The sequence below is a fragment of the Capricornis sumatraensis genome, chromosome 3 (genome assembly GCF_032405125.1).
Source record: "Capricornis sumatraensis isolate serow.1 chromosome 3, serow.2, whole genome shotgun sequence".
Lineage (NCBI taxonomy): Eukaryota > Metazoa > Chordata > Mammalia > Artiodactyla > Bovidae > Capricornis > Capricornis sumatraensis.
Window position 1 is genome coordinate 156,987,782 of NC_091071.1, and position 23,142 is coordinate 157,010,923.

Below are 23,142 nucleotides of genomic sequence, written 5' to 3' on the forward strand. Positions count from 1 at the left end.
GTGGATCTAGTGGTAAAGAACCTGTCTGCTGATGCAGGAGACATAAGAGATGCGGGTTCAATACCAGGGTTGAGAAGATCCCCTGGAGGAGAGCATGGCAATCACTCTGGTATTCTTGCCTGGAGGATTCCATGGAGCCTGGCAGGCTACAGTCCTCTGAGTCTCAGAGCGTCAGACACAACTGAAGTGACTTAGCACTAAGCACTCCAAATACAGCCATACTGGGAGTTAGAGCTTCAACATATGAATTTTGGGAAGGAGCAGCACAAACATTCAGTTTATAAAAACATCTTAAGACAGAGTGCAAAACAGGTCATCTGGAAGCCATCACTTAGACATCATGACGCCATCATGGTCATGTACAAGTAAGAAAGATCACCTCTCTGCAGTCCTCTTAGCATACTTGTTTCTGTTGCAAGAGGTACAGCGGCATAGGATCTGAAAGTTATTCTTTTAAAAACATGCAGCATTTAACCTTCATCTGTAAACTTCTCTGGTAGCTCAGCTGGTAAAGAATCTGCCTGCAATGCCAGAGACCCTGCTTTGATTCCTGGGTTGGGAAGATCCCCTGGAGAAGGGAATGGCTACCCATCACACCAGTATGGCCTGGAGAATTCCATGGACTATCCATGGGATCACAAAGAGTCAGACACAACTAAGCAACTTTCACTTTCTTTTGTAAACTTCTGGATTTCTTGCTTTCCTTTTCCCCTTGGTATATATAAAGGCTGCTCTGAGTGTTGTTTAACTGCATTCAGATTTGGGACAGAGATCTGACCAACAGAGCACTGGTTTCCTGGAGTGATCATGTAGAGTCACTACTAGGGAGAAGGTGACAGTCCAGGGTCCAAGTCAAGGCTGCCATGTCTACCCTTTGGAGCATCTCTTTTCAGGTCACATCCTGAAGATTCAGAATTTATTAATTTAATAAATCAGGAAGCACTCTCTTCCACAGTCCCCCACTTTTCTACTATCATGTCTAATTTATTTTCCTTGTACTCTGTTTGCCAAAATATCCTGGTCGTGATTCTTGAATGTTTATTGTTATGGGTAGGAAAAAAAAAAAGTCCCACAAAAAAGTCTTAACCTTCAATATCTCAGAATTCGACCTTATTTGGAGATAAAATTTTTACAGAGGTAATCAAGTTAAAATGAGGACAAGTTAAAACTAGCTGTGGTTATGAAAATATCCACATTTTATGAGATTAGTTTAACAGATGCGCATACTGGGGCCATTTACATAAAAAATTGAGACCTTGTGAGTAGAAATTAAATAACTGAAATCTCTATCTCCTTTCTCCCAGTCAAGCTCTCTTTTAGGTTAAACATGTATTATTTTTAAATAATTATAAATTTACAAAAATATTGCAGAGAGAGCTTATGTGACCATCAGCTGGCTTCCTCCACTGGTGGAAACTGGATTAGAGAGGACCCTAATCCAAAATGATAGGTGTCCTTATAAAAAGGGGAATTTTAGACACAGAGAAATACATACCAAAAAAAAAAATGACATGAAGACTCCTATAGGGAGAACATCAGGTGAAGATCAGAGTTATGACACATTCAGTTCATTTCAGTTGCTCAGTCGTGTCCAGCTCTTTGCGACCCCATGAATCGCAGCACGCCAGGCCTCCCTGTCCATCACCAACTCCTGGAGTTCACTCAGACTCACGTCCATCGACTCCGTGATGCCATCCAGCCATCTCATCCTCGGTTGTCCCCTTCTCCTCCTGCCCCCAATCCCTCCCAGCATCAGAGTCTTTTCCAATGAGTCAACTCTTCGCATGAGGTGGCCAAAGTACTGGAGTTTCAGCTTTAGCATCATTCCTTCCAAAGAAATCCCAGAGCTGATCTCCTTCAGAATGGACTGCTTGGATCTCCTTGCAGTCCAAGGGACTCTCAAGAGTCTTCTCCAACACCACAGTTCAAAAGCATCAATTCTTCAGCACTCAGCCTTCTTCATAGTCCAACTCTCACATCCATACATGACCACTGGAAAAACCATAGCCTTGACTAGACGGACCTTAGTTGGCAAAGTAATGTCTCTGCTTTTGAATATACTATCTAGGTTGGTCATAACTTTTCTTCCAAGGAGTAAGCATCTTTTAATTTCATGGCTGCAGTCACCATCTGCAGTGATTTTGGAGCCCCCCAAAATAAAGTCAGACACTGTTTCCACTGTTTCCCCATCTATTTGCCATGAAGGGATGGGACCGGATGCCATGATCTTCGTTTTCTGAATGTTGAGATTTAAGCCAACTTTTTCGCTCTATTCTTTCACTTTCATCAAGAGGCTTTTTAGTTCCTCTTCACTTTCTGCCATAAGGGTGGTGTCATCTGCATATCTGAGGTTATTGATATTTCTCCCAGCAATCTTGATTCCAGCTTCTGCTTCTTGCAGTCCAGCGTTTCTCATGATGTACTCTGCATAGAAGTTAAATAAGCAGGGTGACAATATACAGCCTTGACATACTCCTTTTCCTATTTGGAACCAGTCTGTTGTTCCAGGTCCAGTTCTAACTGCTGCTTCCTGATCTGCATACAGATTTCTCAAGAGACAGGTCAAGTGGTCTGGTATTCCCATCTCTCTCAGAAGTTTCCATAGTTTATTGTGATCCGCACAGTCAAAGGCTTTGGCATAGTCAATAAAGCAGAAGTAGATGTTTTTCTGGAGCTCTCTTAATTTTTCCATGATCCAGTGGATGTAAGCAATTTAATCTCTGGTTACTCTGCCTTTTCTAAAACCAGCTTGAACATTTGGAAGTTCACAGTTCATGTACTGCTGAAGTCTGGCTTGGAGAATTTTGAGCATTACTTTAGTGGTAATTAATTGCAGTATCCTCAGAAATAAATGGGTGAAATGAGTTAAGTTGGATTCTCATTGACATTAGATTAAACACCGCTTACTTTACTCCTTGCAGTATCAGTCACTGATAACCAAGGATCTTTATGTTGATTGGATCAAAGAACTATATGCCTCAAAGGGGGAAGACTGAAAAGGACCAGATGGGCATTTCAGAGAAAATCTGCCCCCAAAGATATTGACTGCAAGGTAGTAAGGGATGGTGGAAAGGGAATATTATAGAAATGGAGAATCAATCAGGGTTGCCAGCATTTCTAGAAGGAAGGAAAGATATGACTAGACAGACATAACACCAGGAGTTCCCTGGCAATCCTGTACCTTGATTGCTGTGGTGGCTATACAAATCTGTATATGGAATAAAATGTCATATACATACACTTCCCCCAAGAAAATAATGATTACATTCAAAAGTTGGTGAAGTATAAGTAACATCTATAGTCTAGTTAGTTGCATTGTTCTAATGTCAGTTTCCTGGTTTTGCTAACGTATTGTGTGTTTTCATTTTTTTATTAAAGTTTTTTATGTGGATCATTTTTTAGTCTTTACTGAATTTGTTACAATATTGTTTTTATTTTATGTTTTGGTTTTTTGACCATGAGCCATGTGTGATCTTAATTCCATAAGTGAAGTCGCTCAGTCATGTCTGACTCTTTGCAACCCCATGGACAGTAGCCTACCAGGCTCCTCAGTCCATGGGATTTTCCAGGCAAGAGTCCTGAAGGGGGTTGCCATTTCCTTCTCCAGGGGATCTTCCAAACCCAGGGATTGAACCCGTGTCTCCTGCATTGTAGGCAGACGCTTTACCATCTGAGCTACCAGTGATCAAACCCACATCTCCTGCACTGGAAGGCAAAATCCTAGTGACTGGTCCACCAGGGAAATCCCTTGATAATATATGGTTGTTATGTAAGATGCTAGTTACCATCAGAGAAGGCTGGTTAATGGGTACATAGGCACTGTATTATTTCTGCAACTTTTGAGAGGTAAATTTGTAATTATTTCAAACAATAAATGTTTAACCAAAAAGAGCACCTGGCTGGCAGATAGGAGATAGAGATTTCAATTCTTTAATTTTTACCCACATGATCTCAACCTCGATGGCCCCAGTATAATCTGTTAAACTAATCTCATAAAATGTGAATATTTTCATAATCACAACCAGTTTTAAAGATTAGATTTCAAGGGCAATGGTAGCAAAATTTTAAGCGTGTACAGTTGAACTTAGCAGAATTTCAGCCTTTAGTCTAATATTTATTCCACCCTCTCTCATACTTTCTGCTCTAATTGAACTCTGTTCTCCAAAATACTTAAAAATAACATACAAATGGAACCCCTTGGGACTGTGACACAAGTGGGCTTCAGAGCAACATCATGACTCGTCAGCTGTCAGCTGGCTGTCACTGCAGTTATCAAGGGCAGATGATCTCTAATCGTGTGCCAGCATTAGTTTTACTTTTTGAAAAATGAAATAATTGATCCTAGTAAGTGGTCTCAGACTTATCATTAGTGTCTTTTTAATTTCTCCTTGGTGTTTCTTTTGAGCTCTAATCAGATCCAGTTCTCTTCAGTACAGTTTTCAGGCAATATTCATATATTCTATTTTCAAGATTTATTTTTAAAATGATGATACTTAAGATGCTTGGTTACTGAATAAACAAGCTACAGAACAGGATTATGGATAGTCTCATTTCTGTATGAAATGCATGTGCGTGGGTACAGGCACATTACATTTATTTTAACATATGCACAGAAAGAATCTGGACAAATAGATTCCAATCTGTTAACAGTGGTTATCTCTGAAGGACTGAGGTTACAAAAAAAAGCACATTTTTAAGGAATGTGTTTCCATAATATTTAATCAGTAAAAATCAGTTTATGTTTGGTTTGTTGGCCCAGTGATATTGGCCAACAATATGCATATATTAATCTCATTCCTGGCTACATCACTACACATGGGCACATGCACGCACACATAGTATATATTAGCAAATCACTCACCCTCAGTAATGATGCAGAGGAAAGTTTAGATTATATGGAAGAATCACAGGGCTTTTCATTCTTGCCTCTTACTTTTTAATCCAGCCTATTCTAGCCATACATCTCAATACTTCTGGTCCATTATACCCAGTTCCTAACCCTTTGAGTCCTTCTTTGTCTGCTTCTGAACACTTAGGGTTGTAATACTGACCTCCATCTCACCTCTGATCCTAAAACTTAGTGTTTATGAGTAGTCTGTTGTGTTTGAAACTTAGCGTGGTTTACTCCTCCATGGAAAGGTTGTGGCAATGCTCCCCACCTGGATCCAGCCTTGGAAAAGCTTGCATGCCTCAGCCCACATCTCAGCCCATCTGTTCTGCCAGCGATGGCCAGGGTAAAAGATGCCTAGTAGGGTGGGTAAATAGTGAGGGAGGAAGAGGGGGCCTCAGTGCTGGCAGCCTGACACACACAGGAGGGACTGAAAATGCTTGCTTTTGCGTAGAGCATCACCCAAACATACTGACATCATTTGTGTTAAAAAAATATTATGAACATAAAGAAGAAAAAACAAGAGGTCACTGCTGATGTGGCTTTTGTACATCTAAGTTCAATACAAATGTACCTATTTAAGTATAAGAATTAACAGAGAGCTAGTGTTCTGCATGAGCAAAGGACAGGGGAAGACAACATACATAATGTGTTACTGACATCCCAAAGGGGAGAGGGGGAAGTACGGAAACAGAGTGGGTGTTACTTCTCAGATTAAAGCATGGTGGAAGAGAGGGATTGCATCCTGACGGGGGCTTACAAGTATCAGCTGCTGCTGCTGCTGCTGCTGCTAAGTCGCTTCAGTCGTGTCCGACTTTGTGCGACCCCGCAGACGGCAGCTCACCAGGCTCCCCTGTCCCTGGGATTCTCCAGGCAAGAAGAGGAGTCTTCAAAGACTGTTTCCTGCTGAGAAGTTGGTTCTTTGGGGGCCACTGACTCAAGACAGTCTGAGCTCCCTTCTACTGATCACCTTCCCAGCCTACATACAGAATTGAGCCAAAAGTCAAGACACAGTCATGAAGAAAAGCCATAGCCCTTACCTTTTGGGGGAGAAGGAAGGATCAGTTCAAATTATCAGCAGTATTGTGGTGAGGCCACCACAGTTCTGAAAACTTTATGGATGATAACTTTTAACTCTGATGAGCACTAGACCTTTTCACCTGAAGAATGTGTCTAAGTTCACTTACACAGAAGTTTGCACAGTCTCAGGGAGTTCACAACCCCAGCTTAAGAACTTTTTAAAAGCTAAATTTCCTTGCAAAAGTTTAAAACTCAGTGGAAAAACAGGAAGTTCTTAGTGTGGAATTTAGAATACTTAAGCAAAATATGGAGGAAATGAAAATAGGAAAACTAATAACAAAATGAAAGCCAAGATGAATAGGCTTTGTAAAATAGCAAAATCTCTTTGGACCAGACTTTAAACAGAAAAGTCATCTAGTAAAGCTGAATGTTTCCTCAAAGGAACAATAGAAAAACCACAAGGGTTGAAATAAATAGAGAAGGAGCAAGAAGAAGCCGAGTTGACTATGCAAACACTCAAATTACAAATTAAAATCACAAAAAGAAACTTGGCCAGCTTACCCAAGAGAGCACAAAGAGATAGCAGGTAATTGGGTTAAAATCAGAAAATAAAAGACAGAAATGAGATGCAAATTGCAAGATGCAAACAAAGACATGTACAAAGTTTTTTAAACATAAAGTGCAAGAGACAATTACAAGGATGTTGGTCTTCAAATGACTTTTTAATAAAAGATTTTTAATCTCTTAACAACTTACAACTGTACAGGAATTTAGTTTGCAAAGTTTTTAGAAGTCAATAGTAACAGTAATGATAATGTTAAGAATAGTAATAATCATAAAATCACCAGTACGTCATAGGTATGAAACATAAGTTCCAGACATTAAATCTTGTTTCCATTCATTTACTCCCTCAACAACAATTTTCAGATCATATTAGTGGAGATCTTAAATTAGTAAATCCACATAAAGCACTTAATAAAAAATAACTATTAGTACCAGTATTACTATTGGGTTCCCAGGTGGTGCTAGTGGTGCTAGTGGTAAAGAACCAGCCTGGCTGGGTCGGGAAGTTCCCCTGGAGGAGGGCATGGCAACCCACTCTAGTATTCTTGCCTGGAGAATCCCACGGACAGAGGAGCCTGGTGGGCTACTGTTCATATGGTTTCAAAGAGTCAGACATTAAAAAAAAATGAGTCAGACATGACTGAAGCAACTAAACACACAGCACATTGTTATTGTTATCAGTGTTTCTGCTTGCTTAGCAACCATCCACCCTTTTGTGATTCAAGAATCTCTTTTCTCTCTTTGTGAACCATCCTCACCCTACTCTGAATCCTTATGAGCTGAATGGAGTTGACCTCTGCTCCTAGGTTCTGGAAGGTCTCCTGACTCCAAGTAAGGCAGACTGCCGCAATCCTCAGTTATGATTGTGAATCCATGAATGGCACTTGACCCAAGCAGACCCATGAAAACCCTAGCTGTGATATTTGCTGAAATGATCTCTTTCTAAGACATGGAGTACTGAGGATCAGATGAGCCTGAAACAACCAGAGTCATCTTGGCCCCTACAAAGACAGAACATGACTAAGAGCAAAATCAACCAAAAGAGAAGCCAAAGGACAAAGTTTGAGTCCAGAGACATGGCTAGGATGAAATCACCCATTTCTAGTTCTAGATTCACCAGTTACATGATCCATTGATGCCTTTTCTTGAATAGGTTGGTGTGAATTGCATTTCTATAGCTTGCAACCCAGAGTACTGGCCAGAATAAATGCTTACCATGTGTACCATATGTGCTGGAGAAATGTCAGAGTCTAAGCTAGAAGAGGGCTCCATCTTCATGGAGCCTGGAGTCTACTGAGGAAGTCTGGTATGAATAATTCATTCTGATGCATTGAGAGTTATAAAGAAGGAGTGCAGGTGTACGATAACAGAGTTTAATAATAGGTGCACCTCACCTGGCTTGAGAGATTGGAGAAGAATTCCCCAGTGATGAGACACTTATTCTGAGGTATGAAGAATGAAAAGGAGTTCATCTGATTTAAACAGATGACATTGAAGAGACAAAATTCTTGTATATATGCAAAATCCTTGAACAAAATTTTTACTCCATATATGATATAGAAGGAAACTTTGACTAATAGGGCAGATAATATCAGAAAGGAAAAGACAAAAGTATACACTACTATGTATAAAATACATAACTAGTGAAAACTTACTGTATAGCACAGGGAACTCTACTCAATGCTGTGCAGTGACCTAAATGGGAAGAAAATTCAAGGAGGAGGGATATACGTATACATGTAATTAATACATTTTGCAGTACAGCAGAAAGGAACACAGCATTGTATAATAAAGTGACTATACTCCAATAAAATTTTTTTCAAAGAAATGCAAAGTCAAAGATACACATTATGTAGAAATCAAGCTATTTATAGATTAAAATATGTGAGATATATTTATTTATATATTTATATATATAAACAATGATAAATTCTATAGAAGGAGACTGCTAAGGAAATGTACAAGGAATCATGAACACATGATGTTGAAGATCATTCACTCTGAGAAAACAAAGTATTGGGGCAGTTTAGATAGAGCAACTGTATTATGCTGAAGCCTGGAAAATTCCATGGACAGAGGAGCTTGGCAGGCTGCAGTCCATGGGCTTGCAAAGAGTCAGACATGACTGAGCGACTAACACTATTCGGTTGAAGGGTTGAGGCGTTAGGAGTTCTGAGGACTGAAAATTACTTCTGTGATCTTAGAAAAGTCAGGTAAACTTAAGACATCATTTTTTTTTTTCATCTAAAAGAATACAGAGAGCTAACTACATGATCTCTAAGAAATTTTTCACTAATCAAATTCTATGATGGGTCTCCCATCCAGTGCTTCAAAGGTTAATTCTGACATGTTAAAGCATGATTCAGACATCTACCAAAGGTCACATTCCTGAGTTCATGTTTCAGCAGGTCCTTTGTATTAATTATTCTTTGCTTGTAGGATTGCAATCTACCTCAAGAACTTGACTTTCAAAGAAAGATAGAAGCTATAACCCATGTTTCACATCATTCTGGTTGTTCAGTCGCTAAGTCGTGTCTGACTCTTGGTGACCTCATGGACTGGAGCACACCAGGCTTCCCTGTCTTTCACAATCTCCAGGAGTTTGCTCAAACTCATGTCCATTGAGTTGGTGATGCTATCCAACCACCTCATCCTCTGTCATTCCCCTTCTTTCACATTGTAGAGCATAGGATATAGGCACAGTGTGATGCTCTTAAAAATTGAACAGAGCTCTCAAAACTATTCTCAGAAATGTATCTGGATTGAGAAATGATAGCAAAAGTAAATTACATGCATGACAATGAGTATAAAATACTGTGTCTGGCTTCAAAAGAAAAAAAAATACCAAGTGGACATGCAGTCTTTCAAAGAATTCTTTTGGGAGATGAATCCCTGATCCTAGGCTTGTGCTTAGCCACACACCAGGTAAACTTTGAGAAACTACTTCTCTGAATTGTCTATGGACACTTTGCTTGCTCTTTGTACTACCCTTAAGAGTGATACAATCTTTCCTTTGGATGATTTTTGAAAACAATGAAAAGGTACTTAGCTCCAAGCCAGAAGAATAAAGTGGATAATCAAGCTGTAGAGTTCCATTTTGATCTGAGACATGAAGCAGAGAGTTTTATTCCTCTGAGCTCAAACTGACTGTAGGTCAATTTCAAATAAGATCTTAAAAAATTTTTTTTAGCAAGGACAATATCTTGAGAAAAACAGTGTCTCCTGCTAGGGTGACTACTCAAGTACATACTCTGGGTTGACAGAATATAGGTAATTTTTTAAGTCACTTATACCAAAACGAATATACATAAAATTAAAATGGGCACCCCTCTAATAATTCTCTGAGTTCATTGTTCCAAAATATTTTGGAGTCTTTAACACGAACCATGCTCCGTACATAATAGGCACTCAGAGAATAAGTGCAGTCTAGAATCTTAAAGCTGGGCAGAAGCAAATAAGTACTGGAGCCAGTCCTTGAGTTTAAATTCCTACAGTAGGACCCCAGAGAGCATCTGGCAATTGACAGCAATAACAGCATGAAAATTCAAGACTATAATGATGGGGCTTTGGGGAAATTAAATGCAATTTCTAACCGACATTTTGAAAAATTGATGGGATCTAACTAAATATATGTATTTCATGCTCTAGAGACAAGACAAGCTTCCTAAATTATATTTGGAGTAACTCCTTTGAACAGATCTTCCACTTCATAGGAGCTCTAACTTCCCAAACCAAAGTTCTGTAAGAACTTAAGAAATCTGGATTATTGTCTTTTCTACATGTTTACTGCCAAGAGTTGTAACTGTTGACAATGAAATTAATAATATTCAAATCCCACATAATTCACAATCTATTTTTACCCTTGAGAAAAAAGACACTTTTTCAATTTAAGTCACTGTAGAGATTCAAAGAAATTCACCAGTCATTAATTTTTAAATCCATAATAATCATCATCTATTTTAGCATCCTAGCTTTCCCCAACTTACTTAGGCAATACTCAAAGGACTGTGTGAACCAAGAGTTTCCTGGGTGGCTTTAAATTCTCAAAACGTTTGGTTGGAAAAATTGGTAACATACATTACAACTTTTTTTAGAAATCTCATAGTGTATGCCGCGAAAAATTATAAGATACAGTAAGAAAAGAACAGACATGAGACTCACACTTCACCATTAGCAGAAGTCTCCCAATAATGCAGTGTACACATTTACTCTGGCAAATATCTTTAGTTTTCACTTAAGAGAATTTAAATGCCCTCAAATAGCGTTCCCTTTAGGTCAAAAGTCATTTAAAAATGTTTCTCTAAATTTATCTTTAGCTACTAATGTTGAAGCCAATATGTTAAGCACCAAAAGTGGGGAAAAAAGTTTTTGTTCCTTAGACAGAGGAAAACACATTCTACTTCATCCATTATATAAAATGACCTCATTCAAAATCCTGACTGCATCATGTCACCCGATTTATTCACCCCAAATCTCTGCTAGAAGATTAGGAGTCTGACATCTGAGGGTATAATTTCTATAAAAGAAGTCATAATGCTCTGTTCAAATGGAATTGATTTGAACCAAAAAAGATTTTACAAGACCAAACTGTTCGTATTTTCTGGGTCAGCACGATCCCATAGAGAGAGTATAGTGGTCCCAGGGGCATGGGCCAAGTTCTCTAAGAACCTAAATGTGGTTTTTGGAAATGGTTCTCTTTCGGTGGAGAGTTCCACCATTCCAACTGTTCCCTACCTATTCTTCCTACTCATATAGGAAATTCTAGAACAAAGGTTCAAGCTGAATGTGATATTTCCTTTTGTTGCTTGATATTATTTTCTAGTTAAACATTAAAACCATCTTGCAGAATTTTCATGTTTTCTTCACATCTAATCGATTGACAAATACTAGCTGCGTCTCCCATGTGGATTTATAGAAAAGGACCCCTGTTTTTGCTGGATTTGAAGTCTAGTTGGGTAGATAGGAGACCTCTGGGAAAGAAGGCATGCATACATGTTGTCGTATCCGACTCTTTCGCGACTCCATGGACTGTCACCCTCTGAGCTCCTCTGTCCCAAGGATTTTCCAGGCAAGAATGCTGGAGAGGGCTGCCATGCCTTCCTCAAGTGGGTCTTCCTGACCCAGCGATCGAACATGCGTTTCCTGCATTGCAGGCAAATTCTTTATGCACTGAACCACCCGGGAAACCCCTGAGAGAGAATAGTAAAACCTATAAATAAGTGCTCATTTGTGGGGTTCAGACTGCACGTTTCAGGGGAATTAAGATGCTTGGGAGCTGTGTTGTTCACTGAGCAAGTAGAGTGGTCTATGGAGTGGGTGACAGATAAATGTGACATGTTCAGACCCATGTCTGCCACTTACTTGCAGATTGATGGTTAGGCTGTCTCACTTTTCTAAGCCTCCAGATTCTCAGTTGTACAAAGGGGGTAAGATTAGTAGCTTCTTTACGAGTTATCATGACAACTGCCAGAAGTGATACTTAGCACAGTGCCTGGCCCAAATACTTGCACAGAGCTATTACTTACTCAAGTGGTAAGACTCTGTCAAGATTTTGACTGGTGGATTAGATCTTATGAAGAAGGAGAAGAAGTTTCAGAACAGGGAGGACATGAGAACAAACCCAGAAGCAGAAATGATGATGCAGTTTAGAGATAAACGTTATTGAAATTATTAAGCCTTATACCAACTTGCACTAAGAAAGTATGGCCTTATAAAATGAATATTTTATGTATTTAATCACAGGAACAACATGGGTTCCTATTTCTGTTTCCCTAGAAATTCTGATTCGGTAGATCTATGGAGAGGTCAGGAATCGCGCTCTGTGTGAAAACATATTACATCTGAGTATTTTGATCAATCTGGGGGTACACTATGCCAATAAACTGATGTAATACCTAGTATTCAGAATACTCTGACTATTCTGTCATTCCATGAAAGTACATTTTAACATAGATAGATGATAACTAAATTTTTTTTTTAATAACTCTAGGTTGCATATTCTAGACACAGAGTTTGGAAAGCACAGATAGAATCCCAGAATTGTTGGCAGTGACATTAGGTAAACACCCCTTCATTTTACAGATAAGAAAACAGAGACCCAAAGGAATTAGTGGCCTGTTAGCATAGTCACAATATAGTAGCTATAATATCAAAGAACTTGGTGAGGAAAAGCCTAGTCTTTCACTTTGCATAAGCAGTTTAAGGACTATATTATTGTTCAGTCTGGGAAGGAAGTAGGCTAAACAATAGTAAGAAAGACCATGAGCCTGCAGATTTGCTAAAAAAGTGGCTCGTCTGCAGGTGCAGAAGCAAGGTCTTGAAATCTATTAAAGCAAGCAGAAATTGATTTCTCTTGGACTCAATCAAAGGTGTATAAAAACATCTGGGCCTCGGTGGACAAAAATGTGGCCTTGCCTTGCACCTTGAGATGCACCAAAATCTGCAACCACAGCTCACTGTGAGAAAGTATGTGACTTCACCAGCCCCTCCCCAGATTAAGTTGAAATTGGACAGATCTTATTTACCAGACATAACTAAACCTAAATTTATGCAAAATAAATACCAGTGGGAATTTACTCTGTGACTCAGGGAACTCAAACTGGGGTTCTGTGACAACCTAGAGGGGTGGGATGGGGTGGGAGCTAGGAGGGAGGCTCACGAGAGAGAGAATATATGTGTATCTATGGCTGATCCATGATGATGTATGGCTGAAACCAGCACAATATTGTAATTATCCTTCAATTAAAAATAAATAAATTAAGAAAAAACCCTAAATTTAGCTTTCCCAACAGCACAAGAAGAGACTTCAATTCCATACACCTAAGTAAAAACAAACTCTCATAATACCAAACAGTCCAGCCCATAAGTCAGGTTTGCTTTGGGCATTTGTATTTGATCTGTGATTTCGCTTGGAACATTTATTCTTCCAAGGTCAGAATTTGATTACAAATGCCAGGGTCTTACACAGGTCCTAAAGCTTAGCCCTGACTCTACTCTTGTTTGTTTTGTAGCTACTTAAAATTGGAATGTCTTATTAACCGCTTAATTTTGAAAATATGCACTTCCCAGGGGAATACTTACTAGAGTATCCCAAATGCTATCTTTTTTTAGCATATGGTGACCTTACTAGACTGGCATCATAGTCTGTAGATCTTTGTAATCTTGATGGTGCTTTCAAGTAGCAAAGGTTGATTTAAGTTTCTTTAAGTGCACTCTTCTCTAAAACTGGACAAATTCATTCCAGATATATAAGCCAGAAACCCAGGGGTTATTCATGACATATAATAATTTCTCATGTGTTAGAATCAATGTATCACTAGTGTGTTGTGTTGGTAGTCACTCAGTTGTGTCCAACTCTTTGTGACCCCTTGGACTGCATAGCCCACTAGGCTCCTCTGTTCATGGGATTCTCCAGGCAAGAATACTGGAGTGGGTAGTTCCCTTCTCCAGGGGATCTTACCAACCCATGAATCGAACCCAATTCTCCTGCATTGCAGGCAGAGTCTTTACTGTCTGAGCCACAAGGGTCAGGAAGCATATTTACCCCTAAATCTTTCTAAAATCTATTTTCATCTCATGATCTCTAGAGTAGACTAGTCCAAGCTACCATTGCTCTGCCTCCTCCATTCCAAATTCTCTCCAATCTATCTCTGCTTTGCAGTCAATTTTCTTCTCAGAGTGAAAGTATTAATTATGACGCCTCAACCTCCTTGCTTAAAACCAGCCAATGTCTTCCTGTCCTGTATTCAGCCCAGGCCAACCTTCTGGCCTCATCACATGTATTCCTGCCCCTTGCTCTCTGCTCTCCACCTCCACCAGCTTCTTTCATCTATTTCCTCTCATTAAAGGGTTTTTGTTCTTGCTGCTTTCTCTGGAATGTTTAATGCCTGCCTGTTCTTATCTTTATATAGATCCCATTTTCCAGAGGGCATTTCAAACATCATGTCTTAAGGAAGTTTAACTCCCCTGCCTTCAAGAAAGCTCACTAACTTTAATAATAAACATACGTGTATGTATATGCATCTATTTGTTATCACATTAGCCTATGATAAACATATAATCAAGGTTTTAAAATAGTTTATCTAAATCTAGTAAGATGCTAGGGCTTCCCTGGTGGCCCAGACAGTTAAGAATCCACCTGCAACACAGGAGATCTGGGTTCGATCTATGGGTTGGGAAGATCCCCTGGAGAAGGGAATGGCAACCAACTCCAGTATTCTTCCCTGGAGAATTCCATGGACAGAGGAGCCTGACAGATCTATGGGGATGCAAAGAGTTGGACACAACTGACACACACAGTAAGATGCTAAAGTTTGGAAGAGTTTATCTATACCAACACCCATGGCACCACCTTGATGGCAAAGAAAACTAATCACCAACTGTCAAATCAAGATTCATACATCATGGCAGTAATTGGGTCTCACGAACAAATTTTTCTTTGGTGGTAGAAGAAGGAAGGGATCATTTTGGAAGAAGGGGACTTTAGGGAAGGGCAGGACTCTAAGGGAAAGAGTTTTGCAATACCAGAAGGAGTGAGAGTTTCTGAGAAGAACTTCTGTGGCTTGGTGATACTTCCCAGGGTCTGAAACAGATGCTGGGCTCCCAAAAATCTCCCCTGTGTTGCCAGCTTGGTTGCCAGGGACCAAGCTGAGATGTCAGGACTTGTGTTTATGTTGGTGATCCTCAGATTCCCGTCTCAGCTGAGTCTCCCTCGCCCTCCCAGCTCACCTTCTTCAGCCTGCTGTTTATTCTGCCCCTCCTCTCTTCCTAGGAGAAGGGAAGATAAAACATCAAAGAAAGAACTATATCAAAGAAAAAGATATATCTCTGCCAGTTTTTATCAGTGTGGAGGAGAAGTTTAATTCTCCTTGTTACCAGCTTCCCCTTCCTTGGGGGAGTAACCTTACCCTTATTATGTTCCCTTAATATTGAAGCCTCTCTTTTCCAAGGACCACATTCCTCTAGAAATCTACTTCCTCCCTTTGGTGGTTCTCAGCTCCAGCTGTGCACCAAGAAAATGGCCTGATGAGCTTTCTAGAAATACTGATGTCTAATCCAGCAGATCTGTGCTGGGAGAGCAGGGTGGAGCTCTGTGTCTTTTAAAGTATCCCAGAGTTTAACTTCACTTAGGACTGGGAATGAACTGTTATGTTAAACCAAGAGTCTCTTGAATATGTAGTAGCCAAAATGGAGAAAAGACTGGCAGGATAGAAAGCAGTAGAAGGAGAGAGCAGAATGCCACTGGAGGGAGATAACAAACAGGGAGAATAAGAGCTTTCATTTAAACGGAGAGATTCAGATACATAAGGGGCTTAGGCATGAGTGAAACCAGGGCTGCTGCTGCTGCTAAGTCGCTTCAGTCGTGTCCGACTCTGTGCGACCCCATAGACAGCAGCCCACCAGGCGCCTCTGTCCCTGGGATTCTCCAGGCAAGAATACTGGAGCGGGTTGCCATTTCCTTCTCCAATGCATGCATGCATGCTAAGTCGTCTCAGTCGTGTCCGACTCTGTGTGACCCTATGGACAGCAGCCCACCAGGTTCCTCTGTCCACGGGATTCTCTAGGCAATAATACTGGAGTGGGTTGCCATGTCCTTCTCCTGAAACTAGGGCAGGTGCCTTGTTTAAGCTGCACAAGCATTGCCAGGTCCAGAACCCAACTCTGTTGAACCCTAATCCACTGTGTCTTTACCTCGAGGACTTTGAAGGATAAAGCAAGTTTGAATCAGATTCCAGTACTTATGTGGGTCAGGAGAGGGAGGGATTGAGAGGCAGTTGGTCCTAACTTGGGAGCTTGGGTGCTGGAAGCCCAGACAGTTCTTGTCCATCCTGTTGCCCTGCCCTCTGAGCCAAGGTCACAGCTGGACCACTAGGTCAGGAGGATCTGCTGATCCTGTGGGGTTGTGGGTCTCAGTGCCTGGGCAGGGAAGCAGATGGGGCCATGGAAACTGTTGCTGGTGTGTGCAGTCATACTGACCAAGGCTCAAGACTGCAGTGCGTGGTGGCTCCTCTGAAAGGCTGGGCTCATGCAGCCACCGGCGCCTGGACCAGCCTGGAGCAAACACACCAAGTCTCCCAGGAGATCCTAAGAGTAGACTGAGGAATTTGAAGAACATAAAAAGGAATGTAAGGTAAACTGAAAAGCGTTGAAAAATTCATCTGTTAATAAGTTAACTGAATATTAGAAAATGTGATAACAATTCTGCTTGCCTTAATTTTGCAGTCTGAAGGTAAAATGTGGTTGATGAGTTAAAGTTGAAGACTGTTTTCCTTAAATGGCATTTAAAACCAATAAACATAAGAAAAATCTAAGTGATTTTGATTTGAAAAAAGAAAAAGGAAAGCGTTACTCCCTCAGCCATGGGACTGAGGGACCCCTTGGACTGTAGCTCACCAGGCTCTTTTGTCCACGGGATTTTCCAGGCAAGAATACTGGAGTGGATTGCCATGCCCTTCCTCGGGGGATCTTCCCCATCCAGGAATCGAACCCAGGTCTCCTGCATTGCAGGTGGATTCTTCACTGTCTGAACCACCAGGGAAGACTAATGTTGACTTTCCATAGGCAGATGACATATGTTGAGATGGTTGCCGTTAAAGGTGCTGGATTCCTATTAACCCATTCACATGGTCATCCCCTGTCCCCTTGTGGCCAAAGGTGGACGCTTGCGAGCAGTTGCCTGGGGTAGACCCTCACAGGGCAAAACTGAGCAAGGGTGGATGAAAGTTAGTGCCTCCATCTCATGAGGAGAAAACCCATTCTAGGCAATGCCATACTCGTGAGAATTCAATTATTTGATGAACTCAGAATTAGTCTACACTTCTCTGCAGAGGCAGAAAAGCCTTTGAGGTGACCTTTAATGTCCAGGAAAGGAAATTTGAGGGTATGGCACCCCCTGCTGGTCAATGCTATCATCACCAGAATTTGATATTTGAGAACCAAAGCAATGCGTAATATACGACGGTCTTGTAAAGAAGGGTGTGGTTAATATGAGACCTTCATGCAAGATTGCAACTCTTCCCAGCAAGTCCTCTGACAGTTGAAGAGCATCACCTCACTCTTTGTGATAAACGGCCTAGGTAATCGTCCGTCTTTAGGTGCTTACCACCCCCTTTCTTTTCTCTAACCCAAGGACCAAGAGGGCTTAGAGTTAGTGTTTCAAAGTGAAAGTGAAAGTCGCTCAGTCTTGTCCGACTCTTTGCGAGTCCATTGACTATACAGTCCATGGAATTCTCCAGGCCAGAATACTGGAGTGGGTAGCCTTTCCCTTCTCCAGGGATCTTCCCAACCCAGGGATCAAACCCAGGTCTCTCGCACTGCAGTCAGATTCTTTACCAGCTGAGCCACAAGGGAAGTCTGTACTTAGAGTAGCTGCAAAGAGAGAACAGTACTCAGAGTGAGAATAAAGCCATGTGATGCCTCTGGATGCCAGTCTCCCGCTACATCATTTCTTCCATTCTTCCAGGAGATCCAGGTTTGATCTCAGGTTGGGTAAGATCCCCTGGAGAAGGAAATGGCAACCCACTCCAGTATTCTTGCCTGGGAAATCCCATGGACAGAGGAGCCTGGAGGGCTACAGTCCATGAGGTCTCAAAGAGTCAGACATGACTGAGTGACTAAACCACGACCACCACTCCCATTTACAAAAAAAGACTTGCCACCACTACCGTGAAAATCTCTAATCTAGGTCTAGACCAACAAAGACTTCCTTATTCAACGAGGGGAAGCCAAATAAAAATTCATTTTTATTCCATTCTTGAAAGGCTCCAATACCACATCTTATCCTATTTATTCAAATCCTGTGGACAGTCTCACCATTGTTTCCTTCACAGCAAAGGCCAACTTTGTTCTCAGGGTGATATCCTCTTTGGCTGATCCTCCTTCCCTAGGGTAAGTGTTTTGAAGTATCCCTGGGCTGCATAAGGACCCCAGTGAAGACACTCTCCTTTGTGAGTCCATATCTGTTGTGCCCGCTGTTTGTTCCTCTAATAACCACTCCCACTAGATTTACAGTCATCCATAGAGGTGCCTGGGATTCAAACTCCTGACCTATGGACCCTAGCCTGCCTGTCTACCTGCCTTCCTAACCGCTACGCTACCAACAAGAGAAGACTCTACACGTGGGCATCACCAGATGGTCAACACCGAAATCAGATTGATTATATTCTCTGCAGCCAAAGATGGAGAAGCTCTATACAGTCAACAACAACAAGACCAGGAGCGGACTGTGGCTCAGATCATGAACTCCTTATTACCAAATTCAGACTCAAATTGAAGAAAGTAGGGAAAACCGCTAGACCATTCAGGTATGACCTAAATCAAATCCCTTATGATTATACAGTGGAAGTGAGAAATAGATTTAAGGGCCTAGATCTCATAGATAGAATGCCTGATGAACTATGGATGGAGGTTCATGACATTGTACAGGAGACAGGGATCAAGATCATCCCCATGGAAAAGAAATGCAAAAAAGCAAAATGGCTGTCTGGGGAGGCCTTACAAATAGCTGTGAAAAGAAGAGAAGTGAAAAACAAAGGGGAAAAGAAAAGATATAAGCATCTGAATGCAGAGTTCCAAAGAATAGCAAGAAGAGATAAGAAAGCCTTCTTCAGCAATCAAGGCAAAGAAATAAAGGAAAAGAACAGAATGGGAAAGACTAGAGATCTCTTCAAGAAAATTAGAGCTATCAAGGGAATGTGTCATGCAAAGATGGGCTCGATAAAGGACAGAGATGGTCTGGACCTAACAGAAGCAGAAGATATTAAGAAGAGGTGGCAAGAATACACAGAAGAACTGTATAAAAAAGATCTTCACGACCCAGATAATCATGATGATGTGATCACTAGTCTAGAGTCAGACACCTTGGAATGTGAAGTCAAGTGGGCCTTGGAAAGCATCACTATGAACAAAGCTAGTGGAGGTGATGGAATTCCAGTTGAGCTGTTTCAAATCCTGAAAGATGATGCTGTGAAAGTGCTGCACTCAATATGCCAGCTAATTTGGAAAACTCAGCAGTGGCCACAGGACTGGAAAAGGTCAGTTTTCATTCCAGTCCCAAAGAAAGGCTTAGCCAAAGAATGCTCAAACTACCGCACAATTGCACTCATCTCACATGCTAGTAAAGTAATGCTCAAATTTCTCCAAGGCAGGCTTCAGCAATACGTGAACCGTGAACTTCCAGATGTTCAAGTTGGTTTTAGAAAAGGCAGAGGAACCAGAGATCAAATAGCCAACATCTGCTGGATCATGGAAAAAGCAAGAGAGTGCCAGAAAAACATCTATTTCTGCTTTATTGATTATGCCAAAGCCTTTGACTGTGTGGATCACAATAAACTGTGGAAAACTCTGAAAGAAATGGGAATACCAGACCACCTAACCTGCCTCTTGAGAAATCTGTATGCAGGTCAGGAAGCAGCAGTTAGAATTGGACATGGAGCAACAGACTGGTTCCAAATAGGAAAAGGAGTACGTCAAGGCTGTATATTGTCACCCTGCTTATTTAACTTATATACAGAGTACATCATGAGAAATGCTGGACTGGAAGAAACACAAGCTGGAATCAAGATTGCTGGGAGAAATATCAATCACCTCAGATATGCAGATGACACCACCCTTATGGCAGAAAGTGAAGAGGAACTAAAAAGCCTCTTGATGAAAGTGAAAGTGGAGAGTGAAAAAGTTGGCCTAAAGCTCAACATTCAGAAAACGAAGATCATGGCATTCAGTCCCATCACTTCATGGGAAATGGATGGGGAAACAGTGGAAACAGTGTCAGACTTTATTTTGGGAGGCTCCAAAATCACTACAGATGGTGACTGCAGCCATGAAATTAAAAGACGCTTATTCCTTGGAAGAAAAGTTATGACCAACCTAGACAGTATATTCAAAAGCAGAGACATTACTTTGCCAACTAAGGTCCGTCTAGTCAAGGCTATGGGTTTCCCAGTGGTCATGTATGGATGTGAGAGTTGGACTGTGAAGAAAGCTGAGTGCCGAAGAGTTGATGCTTTTGAACTGCGGTGTTGGAGAAGACTCTTGAAAGTTCCTTGGACTGCAAGGAGATCCAACCAGTCCATTCTGAAGGAGATCAACCCTGGGATTTCTTTGGAAGGAATGATGCTGAAGCTGAAACTCCAGTACTTTGGCCACCTCATGCGAAGAGTTGACTCATTGGAAAAGGCTCTGAGGCTGGGCGAGATTGGGGGCAGGAGGAGAAGGGGACGACCGAGGATGAGATGGCTGGATGGCATCACTGACTCGATGGACGTGAGTCTGGATGAACTCTGGGAGATGGTGATGGACAGGGAGGCCTGGCATGCTGCAGTTCATGGGGTCGCAAAGAGTCAGACACAACTGAGCGACTGAACTGATAGTGGTGCCAGTACCCTTTCTTATATTAAAATGTGTCACATAATATCCCAAAGGAATCAAATTATTCAAAATCTTCCTTTCTCCCCAGATAAGTAGACTTAAGGAAAGGACATTAGTGGTATGAAATTCTAATACAAACTAGACTATTTTAGCACAGATCCTCTCACAAACTAACTGGTCCACTCATGTGAAATTGACTATAAGCTTTGTAAAGTTTTTCAGATATTTCATCATCTCCACTGTGATATCTACAGTCTCTTTACTTTTGGGTATTCATGGCCATAGACCTCTGAACTTTTTCAGTGTACTCTAAAAGTGTAAAATAATGATAATAACAATAATATAAACCAGTGTTTTAATATGGTTTCATTAATTCGTTTATAGAATGTAATAGTTTTAAGCTTGGGACTTTCTCTTTTCTATAACATGGCAAGCCTAAAAAATTGTAAACTAAATGATTTTGCCAGGATGCCAAGAAATCACTAGCAAACCGACTTACTGACCATCTTCTGAAAATCCTGAACTACTAATAAACTGGAACACAGCTTTACTCTCTGAAAGAGGCAGGGAGAAGAATGCCTCAGTTCTCAGAGTTATTGGACCAGATAAGATTATATCAGAGTTACAGAAGTTTAAACTGGAATGGTGACTAAATACTTACCTTTAAAAAGTTCACACATTAGAACAAATTTTACCTAGAACGTATTGCTGTGTTTGGTCTTTGGTGGTTCCATTTTGTTTTGTTTGACAAGAAAAACTTCATTGAGTAGAATTTCTCTACCTTACTCATTTTAACAGGAACATGTAGGCAGAGACCCAAGTTGTCAATCAAGAGTATTTATCCACATGGGAGAATCCTAACAACATTAATTATAAACTGATTATCTCCAAGTCAGATGGCTGAAAGAGTTGAGAGGCAACTTTGAAAAAGGACATTTTGTTCCTCCAAAAATAAGAGCATTTCCTTTATTTCTTTTGGAAATAACTAAATCTTGGATTGTTTCACTATTAAAACAACAACTGAGACTCTTCTTACCATTTCCCCCCATCAAGAAGCTATAACTAATTATATTTGGAAATATAGATAGCAAGTAGGTCAGGATTCTCTTGTGGAAAGCATCATGTGGGGATGGATACAAACCCAACTCAAGCTGTGGTGACCCTGTGTTATCAACCCACTTGTTAAGGTAATTTGCTCATTTCCAGAAACTTTATTACCAAGTGCACACCCACTGTAAAAATTAACTTGTGCTTGGAGCCCTGTGCTGCTGCCCAAGGCTGCAGCAAACAGGTTGGGATATTTCCTTTTCAACTGCAAGAGATCCTGGTGAGAACTGCCAATCTCCACCCACGTGCACTTGGTGAGCTTCCCGTCCTCTGCTACTGCCTTTCGGATATTGACAATGTTGGCTACCGTCTGCCTTCCTCTGAGGCAGTAAAGGCTAGAAGTGCTCAGATTTCTACAAATAAAGCACAAACACACTCTGTTTATGGAAACAAAACAGACCAATCAATAATCTGCCTAACATCAGCTTGATTCTAAAATAAAAATGTGTATTTTTCAAAGCATGCTGATACCAGCCCCAGCTTGAAAATTTAATTAGGATAATCTGCTTGACAACGAGACATATATGCAGGAACTGGCAATAATCACTATCATTTCTGAAGTCTCATTTTCACTATGTCATTTCCTCTTGTCACTGTTGTGAAGGATTTCAAGTGTCTGTCTCAACCATATGGTGACATTTTCTCATACACTGAACTGAACCATAGCCGTCAAATTACCACCCTGACTCAGAGAATAGCCTCTTTTTGAAAGGGCTAAATTATCAGTGATTTTGCTCTTTCTGAGGAATTAAGAACTTGAAATTAATGGTACTTGATGCTATTTTTTATTCTTTCCAATTTCCCTGCTACATCAGACAAAACTATTAGGATCCAAGTTTCTTCCATCAAAATAAACTAAATAAAAATGTGTTCCTTTGTTCCTTTTCAATGATGTTTCTTCCTTAAGTCTAGGATCTTTTTTTTTTTTTTAATACCAACTGCTAGGAGGAAAAAGTCCTTCCCTGACATATTCAATTCAAACCACATAATGATTTACCAAACAAAATAAAATTGATTATGAACTTAAAAGTAGACAAAGACTTGAGGTATTCACAAAAAGAAATATAAATGATCAACAAGTATATGAAAACATTTAGCTCTCTTTATTATCAGAACAATGGTAATAAAAATGAGATTTTTTTTTCTCCTATCAAGTTGGAAAAGGTTTTTATTTTGGATGATGCCACTCACTGTTG